This window comes from Cervus elaphus, chromosome 1, assembly GCF_910594005.1.
Source record: "Cervus elaphus chromosome 1, mCerEla1.1, whole genome shotgun sequence".
NCBI lineage: Eukaryota > Metazoa > Chordata > Mammalia > Artiodactyla > Cervidae > Cervus > Cervus elaphus.
Window position 1 is genome coordinate 79989891 of NC_057815.1, and position 12990 is coordinate 80002880.

A 12990-nucleotide genomic window follows, 5' to 3' on the forward strand; every position below is an offset into this window, starting at 1 on the left:
GAATCGCCAGTCCAGGTTCGATGCATGAGACAGGGTGCTCGGGGCTGGTGCACTGGGATGACCCAGAGGGATGGGATGGGGAGGGAGGTGGGAGAGGGGTTCAGGATGGGAAACACATGTATACCCATGGCGGATTCAAGTCAATGTAAGGCAAAACCAAAACAATATTGTAAAGTTAAATAAATAAATAAATAAAAATAAAAAATAAAATATTATATGATATTATCTGATTTTTTCTGGCCTGGCCTGAGCCACTAAGGCAAGATTTTAGTTGGATCAATTAATAAGCAGTAACTTTTTTCAACATTATCAAAGTACCTCATACTCCATGTATATTTTACTTTTTAATCCCAGTTCCTAGAATGATTTTTCCCTCAAAACAGGTTTCAACACAGGCTCATTTGTAATGGGTAATTGTATGCATCAACTTGATTGGCCAGAGGGTACCCAGATAATGTTCAAATATTATTCTGAGTGTGTCTGTGGGAGTGTGTATTTTGGGTGAGATTAACATTTGAATCCACAGACTAAGTAAAGCAGCTTGTGCTCCCTAATATGGGTGGTCCTCATCCAATCAGCTGAAGGCCTAAATAGCACAAAAAATGGCTGAGTAAGAGAGAAATCTCTCTCTCAACCTGCCTGTCTTTGAGCTGGGACATTGGTCTTCTTTTACCTTTGGATTTGGACTAGGACTTGGAACTATCCCATTGGTTCTCCTGGGTTTCCAGCTTGTCAACTGCAGATCTGGGAATTTCTCAGCCTCCATAACTGTGTGAGCCAATTCCTTCTTATATATATAATTCTGCTAGTTCTATTAGAATTCTAATGTTAGTGTTAGTCACTCAGTCATGTCTGACTCTTTGTGAACCCATGGACTGTAACCTGCCAGGCTCCTCTGTCCATGGAATCATCCAGGCAAGAATATTATTAGTCCTGTTTCTCTGGATAATTCAACTAATACACTCATTTGTTCATTCTGCCTAAACGACTGTATTAACTGGAGAAGGAAATGGCAACCCACTCCAGTATTCTTCTCTGGAGAATTCCATGGACAGAGGAGCCAGGCAGGCTACAGTGCATGCACTGTTGCAGAGTCGGACATGACTGAGCAACACTTACATACTTACTCACTTACTGCATTAATCTCCTCTCTGAGCTTTCAGCCTTTGGGTTCCCCTTCTTTCCATCCCTATTGCATAGCTGCTTCCAGACTATTCTGGGTTGTATACTCCATACCAAATATTCATCTTGCTGTTAGTGTTAGTTGATCAGTTGTGTCTGACTCTTTGCAATCCCACAGACTATAACCCACTAGGCTCCTCTGTCCATGGGATTCTCCAGGCAAGAATGCTGGAGTGGGTTGTCATTTCCTGCTCCAGCGGATCTTCCTGACCCAGGGATCAAACCTGGGTCTCCTGCATTGCTGGTGGACTCTTTGCTATCTGAGCCACCAGGGAATCTTGTTACTCACCAAAAAAATTTCCAATGGTTGCCTGATATCCCAGGATAAAGCATAAAGTCTTTGACTTGTGTATCAGTTAGGATTATGTTTGGCTGCATGTTAAAATAGACCCAAATAACAGTGACTTAAACAGTAAAGTTTATTTCTCTCTTTAGTAGCCACTCAGAGGAAGAATATCTGAGGCTGATGAGGGAGACTGGCTCTTTCCTTCCTTCCGGCCAAAAGCCTTAGCATTTTGCCTCTAGAGCTAGGATGGCTGCTAAAGCTCCAGCCATTGGGTCAACATCCCAGAATTTAAATCTCATTAAGTCTCATTGGCCTCAACTAAATCAGAATCTAGTCACATGGCTGCACCCAGCTACCACTGAGGCTGAGAAGTATAGTATCAATGTATTTAGTGAATAAACTAAGAATTTTGTTCAAAAGGAAGGAGAGACATCTAGCAATCTCTACCATTGCTTGGCTTTGAAGGCCTTCTTCAATAAAGTGTCAGTCCAGCTTTCCAGATTTCTTTCACCTACTAACTGTTCTGACCACTCTGCCCCCGTCAAATTCCTTTGCTCACTGTCCCTGAAACACACCTAGCACTTTGTCACCATCTCCATTTACTCAGCACTCTTGGTATGTGTTTTTGCTTCCTAGCCAAGCCACACCTTTGTTTCCTTGAGACTTTCCCCTGACTGCTTGCATCTGAGTTGATTTCTTCTGAAACTGAATATTCAATGGAATTGTATTTGACTCTTTCAGATATTCACACCCTTCTGCTTCAGATTGCCCTTCTATTGATGACCTGAGCAGCATTAATCTTTCATTGTTAATTTTTTACACAGGAGACCCTTATTCAATGAAGACTGTGCTCCACGTTGGGGATTTAGTAGTAAGTAAGATTTAGGGCCTGTCCTCAATGTCCTAATATTTCCCATGGAGCCCGGATTTAAAACTCAGACCCATTAAGTGCTTCATAACTTTCTATTGCTTTGTGTGTAATAAAAGCTAATATTTATTTAAATGATGGTTACTTATATTAATAATAATATTTATTGAGTAATTTTGATGTGGTTGGTCCTATACTAACTTTTCACATATATCACTTCATTTCCTTCTAATGCAGCTGTCACTGCAGAATGGAGGAGACCAAAACCATGCAGCTTCCATGAAATACAGAGGTGGATGAATTGCTTTTATTGCATCCAAAGTAGGATTTGACAATCACAAAGGACAGAGGACAGGGGCGAGCAGCTGAGACTTGAATGGTCAGTGGTAGGTTAGCAGTGCTGAGCCCAGGGGCACTCAGTGGGGAAAAGGCATCCCAGTCTAAGTAAGCTTCCTGCTGGGACAGTGGCAGATAAAGTCCAGATGGTGGGTGGCTATTTACAGGATGCAGGCACTAGTAATTTTGCAAATAAAAATGAGGTACAGAGAAGTAAAGTTACTTGTTCAAAGTCACATAGCTGAGAGTGGGTTGGAGCCAGGATGCAATTCACAAAGCTTGATGCATGAGGCCAGGCTCTTGGTCCTGTGTTAAGCTGGTGACTGGAAAGTAAGGGTAAGTCTGGTGATTCGAAGATTTAGTGACATCCCGTAAGTAGCCACCCACAATCTGGACTTTATCTGCCACCCTGTCCCAGCAGGAAATTGCCTAGACTGGGATGCCTTTTCCCTACTGAGTGCCCCTGGGCTGGGCACTGCCAACCTACCACTGCCCATTTGAGTCTCAGATGCTCACCCCGTCCCCTGTCCTCCTTTTTGATTGTCAAATACTACTTTGGATGCAATAAAAGCAATTCACCCACCTCTGTGTTTCCTGGAAGCTGCATGGCTTTGGTCTCCACCATTCTGCAGGGACAGCATGGAATAAGTAAGCAGAGGCCACCATCTGCAGGCCCCCAGCTGCATCAGACCCACTGATTGTCCTGTGCAGCCCAGCATCTCATGTTTTTTAAATTCATCATCAGCATTCACAACTTAGAAGATGTCACACAAAATCTGGACGGGGGGCTTCTTTTGAAAAACTGGAAGATTTTGGCAACACTGGGTCTATATGCCCACAGGTTCAGGCTGTCTAGTTCAGATGGAGCACATTCTGTCTAAATTGGCATAGCATCCCCCTTCCTATTACCCAGACACCTTTATCCACATTAATTTTCCTTACCAGCCAGCAGCACACAGCATAGGTATGTGGCACTATATGTCAGACTCTGAACTAGGGGCTTCACCTTTCGTTGTCACAGTCATCTTTGGAAGAGGTACGGTTATTAACCCCATTCTGCAGATGAGAACATGAAGGTCCATACTAAAAGTAGTGTCAGCGCTGGAACTCTTAGCAAGGCATTCTAGCCCCGAAGTCTTAGCTTTTAAACACCACCTGCTGTCTCTCGCTTTAGGGATTGAGATTTCTGTCCCTGCTCCAAAGGGAGAGATTGCGGAGGGGGGAGCAGGGAGGGAACCTGGCCCCTGTGCAGCCTGAAGTCGACACTCTGAATATCCAAACCCATAGAGCTCATTTCCTGTACAAATAACAAGCCATCAGGGAAAGGCTGCTTTTCCTCATTGCTCTGAACAAAACTAACCTTGCCCCAAAGGAAATCAGGGCGTAGAAAGAAACCAGTGAGCACCTGCCAGGATCTCTGGGGCCACCAGAGAGCCTGCTGTGGTGGAGAGTTTTCCCGTATCTCCCTTTTCCCTCCCTTCTTGGAACACGGAGAATTAATTAATTCTATTAAGCCTCCATCCAACTCTCACTTGAAACGTTAGCTCATGAACAAGTGTAATCCATCTCAATCCTGACTGTCTCCCAGGGAGGGAGGTGAGGATGAAATATGATGACTTCAGCCTTTGTGAAGGTGTCCACCGTGGTCGCCCAGCCTGTCTGAGCCCCGCCGTGCTGCGGTTCCACAGGGAGATGAATGGAGCCTGAAGCACAGAGAGAAATTCATTTTGTTAGGTTAGCTGCCTGACAGCCTTGCAAAAGAGCCCTCTTCAAAGGCTTTGAGGCAGAGGCAGGGGAAGTATGGCTGGTTCAGATGGTCTTGAGATGCAGATGGTCTTGAGACCATCTCAAGACCCACCCAGGAAGCGTCTCTGAAGCTATTCAGTGAGCACTTCCAGCTGCCAGGTGCTGTGGATGCAAAAATGGACAAGTCTATGGCATAGTTAGAATGACCATAACTTTCCAGACTAGGGCACCGTGGAGCATGAAGAACACTGGCTTAAACTGGGGCTCTCCAGGGCTGAGACATATGGTCACAGTAAGCCAAGCCATTAAGACCTCTCACAGATCTGGGTTTCTTAATTCTGAATCTGGCTGTGACCATGGGCAAGTTAACCTCTGAGCCTGTTTCTTGTCCAAAATGGGAGTGATCCCCGGGAATCTTCCCTCTCAAGAATGTCAAGAGAATTATATGAGCTAAGGTAGTAACTGGAACATGCTGAGGACCCCTTGCCCACAGGACAGGTGCTTGAGGCCGTGAAGCTGGATTCCAGGGAGGAAGCTAGCTTTCCTTTCCTAAGTGTCAGCTGGGCTTTGCAAAATGAGAGTTAGTGCCTAACAGCTCTGGAACATCAAGAGAATTACAGACGCTGAGGGTGGGGAAGAAAAAGAGGAGAAATGAAGAGAAAGGTGGAAGAAGAGTGAAGTTTGGGGATGGTGGGGAGAGGAGGTACCTATTGGGAAAAATTTAAAGTCAGCGCTAGCTGGTAACACTGCGAGTCCAAGTCTGCATATTTATCTCTGCTTACAGTCTTCAGTGGAGGAGCCATTGCTCACAAATGCCATACTGGGGGCAGATCTTCTGGGTGGGGGTGTTCAGCCACTCAGTCATGTCCAACTCTCTGCAACGTCATGGACTGGAGCCCACCAGGCTCCTCTATCCATGACATTTCCCAGGCCAGAATACTGGAGTGGGTTGCATTTCTTTTTCCAGGGGCTCTTCCAGACCCAAGCATCAAACCCTTGTCTCCTGCATTGGCAGGCAGATTCTTTACCACTAAGCCTGCTGGGACGATGGTACAGACGCAAGGTGGGCTGGTGCTGAGACTGAGACCTCTAGTGAAGGCTCATTCCACATGGATTTCGTGAATACCTCATGCGGGTCCACAGGGAAGGCTCCGTAAATGTTAGTGCCCGCTCTCATTGCGACAATCATTATTAGCTGCCAGGTTCCGTATAGCGACACCAGCCTAGAAATACAAAGCTGAAAACCAGTGGGGCCGACAGGAGGGGGAAAAGCCACATGAGAACAAAGGAGAGTTTTGTTTTGTTTTGTTCACAACACGCGGTTCCTAGAGAAGGCTAGGATTCAGCAGAGTCATTTAAATCCCAGACCAGCCTTGGGCAGCTCCAGGCCTGCACCAGGCCCACCGCAGTAGGACCAGCAAGACACAGGAGGCACTCCTCCCGGATCGGTTGTCTGCAGAATGAGAAGAATGTTAATTAATCCTGTTATCTGAGCTGCATGCTTTCTGGCTTAATTCCTCTGATAAAACCACACTGAATGGAGAACTCTCAGAATGCCAAAGCAGCCCTTCTAATGGGATTCTTGAGGTGCAGTGAGCCCTGGCGTGGGTGAGAGTAGGGGGATAAACTGTTTGACCCTAGGAACCTGGGGATCAGCACTGACTCTCTCCTCTGGGTATTCTGACTGAAGACCTTTACTATCCAGGCTTCTTGTCCCATTCAATACAGCCACATTTCAGAAAAGAATGGGAAAATAGAAATTCATTGGAAAAAAAACTTAATCTGTTTGACCTTTTATAAACATAAAACAGCCAATTTTATGTTTATTTCACAAAAATGGGCTTATCAGCAAAAATGGGTTTATTTAGGAATGGCAGAGAATTGCAATTTGGGACAAGCATGCTCGAGCAAAAACCCTAGGCACATTCTGAGAAGCAAAAGAGAAGACGCTTATTTCACAGAGGAAAAGGAGAAGCTGGGACAGCCTGTTGTAAATAAAGAGTCCACTGGAGGAAACTGGGAGTGCAAAGCGTGGTGACTTTTCACTGGCTGAGTTGCCACAATCTCTCATTGGCTAGGCTGTTGCCAGGCAAGGAGAAAATCCCCCTTCCTCCTGCTGGGGTTCCAAAGTAGCAACCTTCCACTTGGAGATGAAAGGCAAGTCTCCTTCTGTTTAGGATCTGCAGAGAGAAAGAAGTAGGAAGGCAAGAGAGCTTCCTTCTGGCATCCTGATTCTATTTTAAATGAGATTTCCTCTTTCCAGTTTTATAGTTCAAAACCTGTAAGGAAGTACATGGAAGCAGTTTGAAGTTCAGAATATGGAACAACCTGGAATTTTTGCGTCAGACTTACTAATCACATAATCTGGTACGCTTACCTGTTTCAGGGCCTTTATTGCTTTATAGGTGTTATCTGTATGATTTACTCTAAAACACTGCAGCATAGGTCCTGTGATATTTATATATATTTATTTGAAGTGATGTGCTTCCCAGGTGGCTCAGTGGTAAAGAATCTGCTTACCAGTGCAGGAGACAGAGGAGACACGGGTTCAATCTCTAGAATAGGAAAGATTCCCTGGAGTAGGAAATGGCACCCCACTCCAGTAATCTTTTCTGGAGAATTCCATGGACAGAGGATCCTGGCAGGCTACAGTTCAGGGGGTGGTAAAGAGTCAGACATGACTGAGTGACAGACGATGCACGCACATTTGAAGTGACACCCTAGGGCAGCAACCATTCTAATCAGGCATCTGCTCTCCATGGGTGGTCAGCTAGGATTATGTTAGAAAATTATCGCTCAGGAAGAGGCCATTTAAAGTACTTTGGCTCCCTTTACCTCTGAGAGACACCAAAATGAGGAAACTAAGTATCAAGTATCAAAAATAGATTTTCATTGGTGAAATTAGTAGGATGTTGATAAGTATAATGGATGTTAGAAAGGAGCTCTCAACTTCTGTTATTGAGTGGTATTCAAGATTCATAAATTGGTAAAAGTGTTTTATTATTAATATTCCTACCCTTGTGTGAAAAATATGTAAGACTTCAAGTCTTCACCCCTAAATGCATGTGTGTGCACTCAGTCATGTACGACTCTTATGATCCCCACTCCCCATGAACGGCAGCCCTCCAGGCTCCTCTGTCCATGGGATTCTCCAGGCAAGAATACTGGAGTGGGTTGCCATTTCCTCCTCCAGGGGATCTTCTTGACCCAGCAATTGAACCCGCATCTCCTATTTCTCCTGCACTGGCAGGCCGATTGTTTACCATTGAGCCACTGGAAAGGCCCCTTTTACCCCTAAGTGGCTGTCTATCCATTTGAAGATTTTCTTCATTGTCTGAGACTGACTATAAGGGTTTTACAGTCCTATCTCTGAAATATTCTGTCAACTGCCTTGGTGATCCTTTCAATGCAAGATGGTAGCTGGTATGAGTACCTAAAAAGACAGCTATAAGGGACTTCAACTAAACATGCAGCACAATTTATAGGAACTGCATAATTCCTGCTCACTGATAGAAGTTTGCAAATGTTGATAGTGTAAGGAAGAGAAAAAAGAAGTCTTCCTCTATCCTTTTAGGTTTAGTACCTAGGATCTGTGAATTAAACTGACCAAAAGATGAACAGGAAAAAAAAGTTATTTTGTATGCACTTGGAGGGCCTCACAAAGAGGTGAAAACTCCTCAAAGAGGCTAGACCTTTGAGCTTATATACTATTTTAATAAAGGGTGATATATTGTGGAGAAGTGGCCAGACAGGCAAGACAAAGGGAAAGCAGTTTTGGCTTCTAGTGGTGGTAAGTTTGGGGAAGATAACTATATGAGAGAAGCTAATCAAAGATAAGCATTGTTCAGTAAGGTTTGTTCTGCAGACTCAGGTCTCACAATAATTCTGATATGCAGATACTATTATATACCCCACTTACTGTTGAAGAAACAAATCTGGAGAGAGTGAATCACTCCAAGGACACAGAGCCAGGATATGAATCTAGGCTATTTGATTCTAAAGTCCATGTTCCTTACACCATGCAGAAATAAGTTTTATGATTTTTTTTCTTGATTTTACAATATCACACACTCATAGGAAAACTGGAAAACATATGAATGTATTAAATGGCCTAATTCCACTACTCAGAGAAAGCTGGATTAAGCTTTGATATATTACTTCCAGATTTCTTTTTTAATGCAAATTTAGTTGTGATTGTACATTGCTTATCATTCTGTGTCCTGTTTTACTTGACATGTTATGAACATTTCTTCATATTATTAAAAATTTTCCATTAACATCATTTTAAGGTGAACATAATATTTCACCCTATGGCTGTGTTATACCATCTGTTATTAGACATTTAACCTTGTTCTATATTTTACTACCATTAGTAACAAGATGGCTATCCCTGAAGGTAATCTCTTGCTTACATTTCTATTTCTTCAGGGCAGATTCCTGGAAAGGAAATTTCTGGACCAAAGGGCAAGAACATTTAATGGACATTATGAGGTATTAAAATAGACACCCATGTACCCTGCCTTTTTAAATAACAAAGATCAGTATTACTTTGTAGGACTCCAATTAAAAATCAAGATAAAGTAAAACGGTGAGGATTTTGAGCAAGAATCGACTGACCAAGTAGTCAGCTTTACTTAGCGTTTCTTTTCTAACCAGGAGGGGGCAGCACGAATACCAACAGAAATCCTTGGCCATTTGAATTTGACATTTTTTTTAGCATTTTTTTCTTTTTTGGCCAAACTTCCTTTAAAAAATTTAGCAACTACAATGTCATCATATTTACAAGCAGAGGCCAGAGAGGAAAATCTAGTTTACTTGAAAGATTTACAGCTTTCAGGAAGATTCCGGAAGACAGATCCAGATGGCAAAAGGCTAGAGAGAAAAGTCTTTCCAGTGTGGGTTTGCACCCGAGGCTAGGAAAGCAGGTCAGGGTAATAGCAACAGCAGGAAAAAATGGTGTTGGTCGGTGGCATTGATGATGGCCTTCTGTGCCCAGCGAGAGCTTTCTGAGGGCTAGGAAGTGGGTTTATCTTTCCAAACAGGATAGCTGGAGGAAGAAGGAGGCACATGACATGCAGCCTGAGGAAGACCTCGCACAAGGTCAGTGATGGGAGGAAGGGAAACGTTAATGAATCACAGAAAAATACGCTGTGTCAAATCCATGCCAAGGGCTGGGTGAGCCTCAGGAAGGAACGTGATTGCAGTGTACCTGGAGCTGGGTTGCTGACCTGAGGACCATGTGCCTTAGATAACATCTTCAGGAGGTTTGTGCATACCCTGAATTTGTGCAGAATCTGCCTGGTGGCTCAGATGGTAAAGAATCTGCATGCAATGCAAGAGACCCAGGTTCAAAACCTGGGTTGGGAAGATTCCCTGGAGAAGGGAATGGTAACCCGCTTCAGTATTCTTGCCTGGAGAATTCTGTGGACAGAGGAGCCTGGTGGACTACAGTCCATGGGATCATAAAGAGTTGGACACGACTAAGCGACTAACGCTTACAGAAAAATAAGCACGTTTTTTTCTGGGGGGAAAGATCTATAGCTTTCAGGAGTATATGACCCTCAGAAAATGAGAAACAAGTAATCTGTGTACATTCCCTCCATCTCTAGGATCAAAGGCAGTCTCTCTTCAGAGCTTAACTCCTTCTGACCTATTTCAGAGGCACCTCCTTTCCCACAATTGGCAGAAAACCCTCCCTGGATGGAACAACAGGGTCCCCCAGCCTAACTCCTGGGTGATGGAGGGCTTAGCAGGAGGTGTGGGTGGCTCAGGTGGCAGAGACTGAATGCTCCGGGGAAAGCTCTTCGGCACAGCAGAAAGCTGGGCTGCAGCCAGGTGAATCTATCAAGGCGAAATTTCCACTTGGAGAGGTACTCTCTTTTCTAAAAGTTTAATTCCTCCTGTGGGAGCCTGGCAACACCCAAGGCTGACTAGAACTGCTGCTTGAAGAGGCTTATTGGCACAGTGAGAGCTTCATATTTGAGCCCTATGAATCTCTTTATTATATCCCATTTCTTCTGGGAAATCTTAAAAATTATTTTTTTCTTTTAAATTTTTTATTGACGTACAGTTGATTTGCAATGTTAATTATTGCTGTATGTGCTTCGTCCCTAAGTCGTGTCCGACTCTGTGACCCCATGGACTGTAAGCCCGCCAGGCTCCTCTGTCCATGGGGATTCTCCAGGCAAGAATACTAGAGTGGGTTGCCATGCCCTCCTCCAGGGGATCTTCCCAATGCAGGGATTGAACTCAGGTTTCCCGTATTGCAGGCAGATTCTTTACCAGCTGAGTTACCTGGGATGCCCCATTGCTGTATAGCAAAATGATTGAATTATACATATATATATATTCTTTCTTTTTTTTAATATTCTTTCTTTTATATTCTTTTTCCTTATGGTTTATCATATAATATTGAATGTACCATACAGTAGGACCATGTTATTTATCCATTCTATATGTAATCAATTACATGGGCTAATCCCAACCTGCCACTCCATCCCTCCCCCAGCCCCCACACCCTTAACAACCACAAGTCTGTTCCCTATGTTCATAAGTCTCTTTCTGTCTCATACATGGGTTCATTTGTGTCATATTCTAGGTATTTCATTAAGTGATATCATATGGTATTTGTGTTTCTCTGACTTAATTCACTTAATATGATACTCTCTAGTTGCATCCATGTTGCTGCAAATGATATTACTTTGTTCATTTTTATGGCTGAGTAGTATTTCATTGTGTGTGTGTGTGTGTATATATGTATATGTGTATATTTATATATATATATACACCACATCTTTTTTATCCATTCATCTGTCGATGAACATTTAGGCTGTTTCCATGCCTTGGCTATTGTGAATGGTGCTGCTATGAACATAGGGGTGCATATATCTTTTTGAACTGTAGCTTTATTTGGATATATGTTCAGGAGTGAGATTGCTGTATCATACAGTAATTCTAAAAATAAACATTTGTTACAGTATTGATTACAGCTGAAGAAACTTGTGAACAATCTGAGGGTCCATCAAGAGTACAACTGATATGATCAGTATTTTTACCCACATTCTGTATTTGATCCCGAATGTGTGGGTTTTCCACACCAAGCAGTTCTCTAGTCCTCTGTGGACAGCAACTGGGTGTCCTATAAATCAATTCAATTTTGACACTAATTACCCCAAGTTAGTCCAGCCCCACAGGTTAAGGGCTAAGTTGCACAAAATTGCCTGCCTCATTTCAGATGTACTCAATCAAAAGTAGTAGGTTTCCAGGTTACTCAGGCTTCTGTCTGACCTAGCTACAAATTGGGAGTTTCTAGGATCTTCTCCTTAGGTTTGATAATGTGCTTTGCTATAAGGGCTCACAGGACCTGGGGAAACACTTTACTTACTATTATTTACTTACCAGTTTATTACAAAGGATATCATAAAGGGTACCAATGAACAGCCAGATGAAGAGGTGTTTAGAGTGAGGTCTGGAAGGATCCTGAACACAGGAGGTTCTGTCCCTGTGCAGTTTGAGGCGTGCCACCCTTCCAGCCATGGCATCGCAGAGTCAGACACGACTCAGTGACTTTCAATTTCACTTTCACCCTTCCAACAGGATGCTCTTCAAAGCCCTCCATATTTCCATTACACAAGACACGATTAATTAAATCTCTGGTCATTGGTGATTCACTCAATCCCCAGATTTCCCCCCCTCAAGTAGGGGTAGTGATGGGGGTCCCTCTAATCACATGGTTGGTTCCTCTGGCAACCAATCCCCATCTTGAAATGACCTAGGGAAGCGCCAAGGGTCACCTTATTAGCAATAACTCAGCTTTGGTTGACAGGGGTTTATAATGAATAACAAGACTCCTCTCACTCCTATTACGTGGGAAACTACTAGGGTTTTAGGAAGCTTGTGCCAGGAACCAGAGAGAAAGAAGAAATATATATTTCTTGTTGTTGTGTTATAGCTCAGTCATGTCAGACTCTTGGCGACTCCATGGCTATAGCCCACCAGGCTCCTCTGTCCATGGCATTCTCCAGGCAAGAATACTGGAGTGGGTAGCCATTCCTTTCTCCAGGGGATCTTCTCAACCCAGGGACTGAACCCAGGTCTCCTGCACTGCAAGCAGATTCTTTACTGTCTGAGCCACCAGGGAAGTCCATATATTTATTATATCATAGTATCACAAATAGTGAAATCATAGAATAAGTTATAATTCATCCATATTATGAAACATTAAATAGCTTTAAAAAGAATGTTAGATCCTGTGGTGTGACCTAAGAGGTGGTCATGATACTTTGTGACAATATGGATTGGAATGTCATATACAGGACAGAAATGGGCAAATGTTTTCTGGAATGTCATATATAGGGCAGAAATGGGCAAATGTTTTCTGAAACAGGCTAAATAGCAAATATTTTAAGCCCTGCCATTGTAGTGCAAAAGCAGCTATACACAATGTATAAATGAATAGACTCAGCTGTGTTCTAATAAAACTTTATTTACAAAAGCAGGCAGTGGTTCAGATTAGCCTGCAGACCATAGTTTTCTGACATATGGCATAGAGTGTGATCTTTTGGGGGCTCCC

At 43.3% G+C, this 12990-nt stretch overlaps 1 long non-coding RNA gene across 4 annotated transcripts in view; it reads right to left on the reverse strand.

Annotated features, from left to right (window-relative positions):
- Nucleotides 1-1418: 1418 nt before the first annotated feature.
- Nucleotides 1419-12990, reverse strand: part of LOC122698462 — a 38455-nt gene continuing 26883 nt past the window's right edge. For 2 of the 4 annotated variants that reach the window (XR_006342346.1, XR_006342344.1), the window contains 2 exons: nucleotides 3256-4375; nucleotides 1419-2995 (listed from right to left, as the gene is read on the reverse strand). This is a non-coding gene — a long non-coding RNA (uncharacterized LOC122698462). The remainder of the gene's footprint in view (nucleotides 2996-3255; nucleotides 4376-12990) is intronic. The other 2 variants (XR_006342347.1, XR_006342348.1) reach the window with 2 other exon arrangements.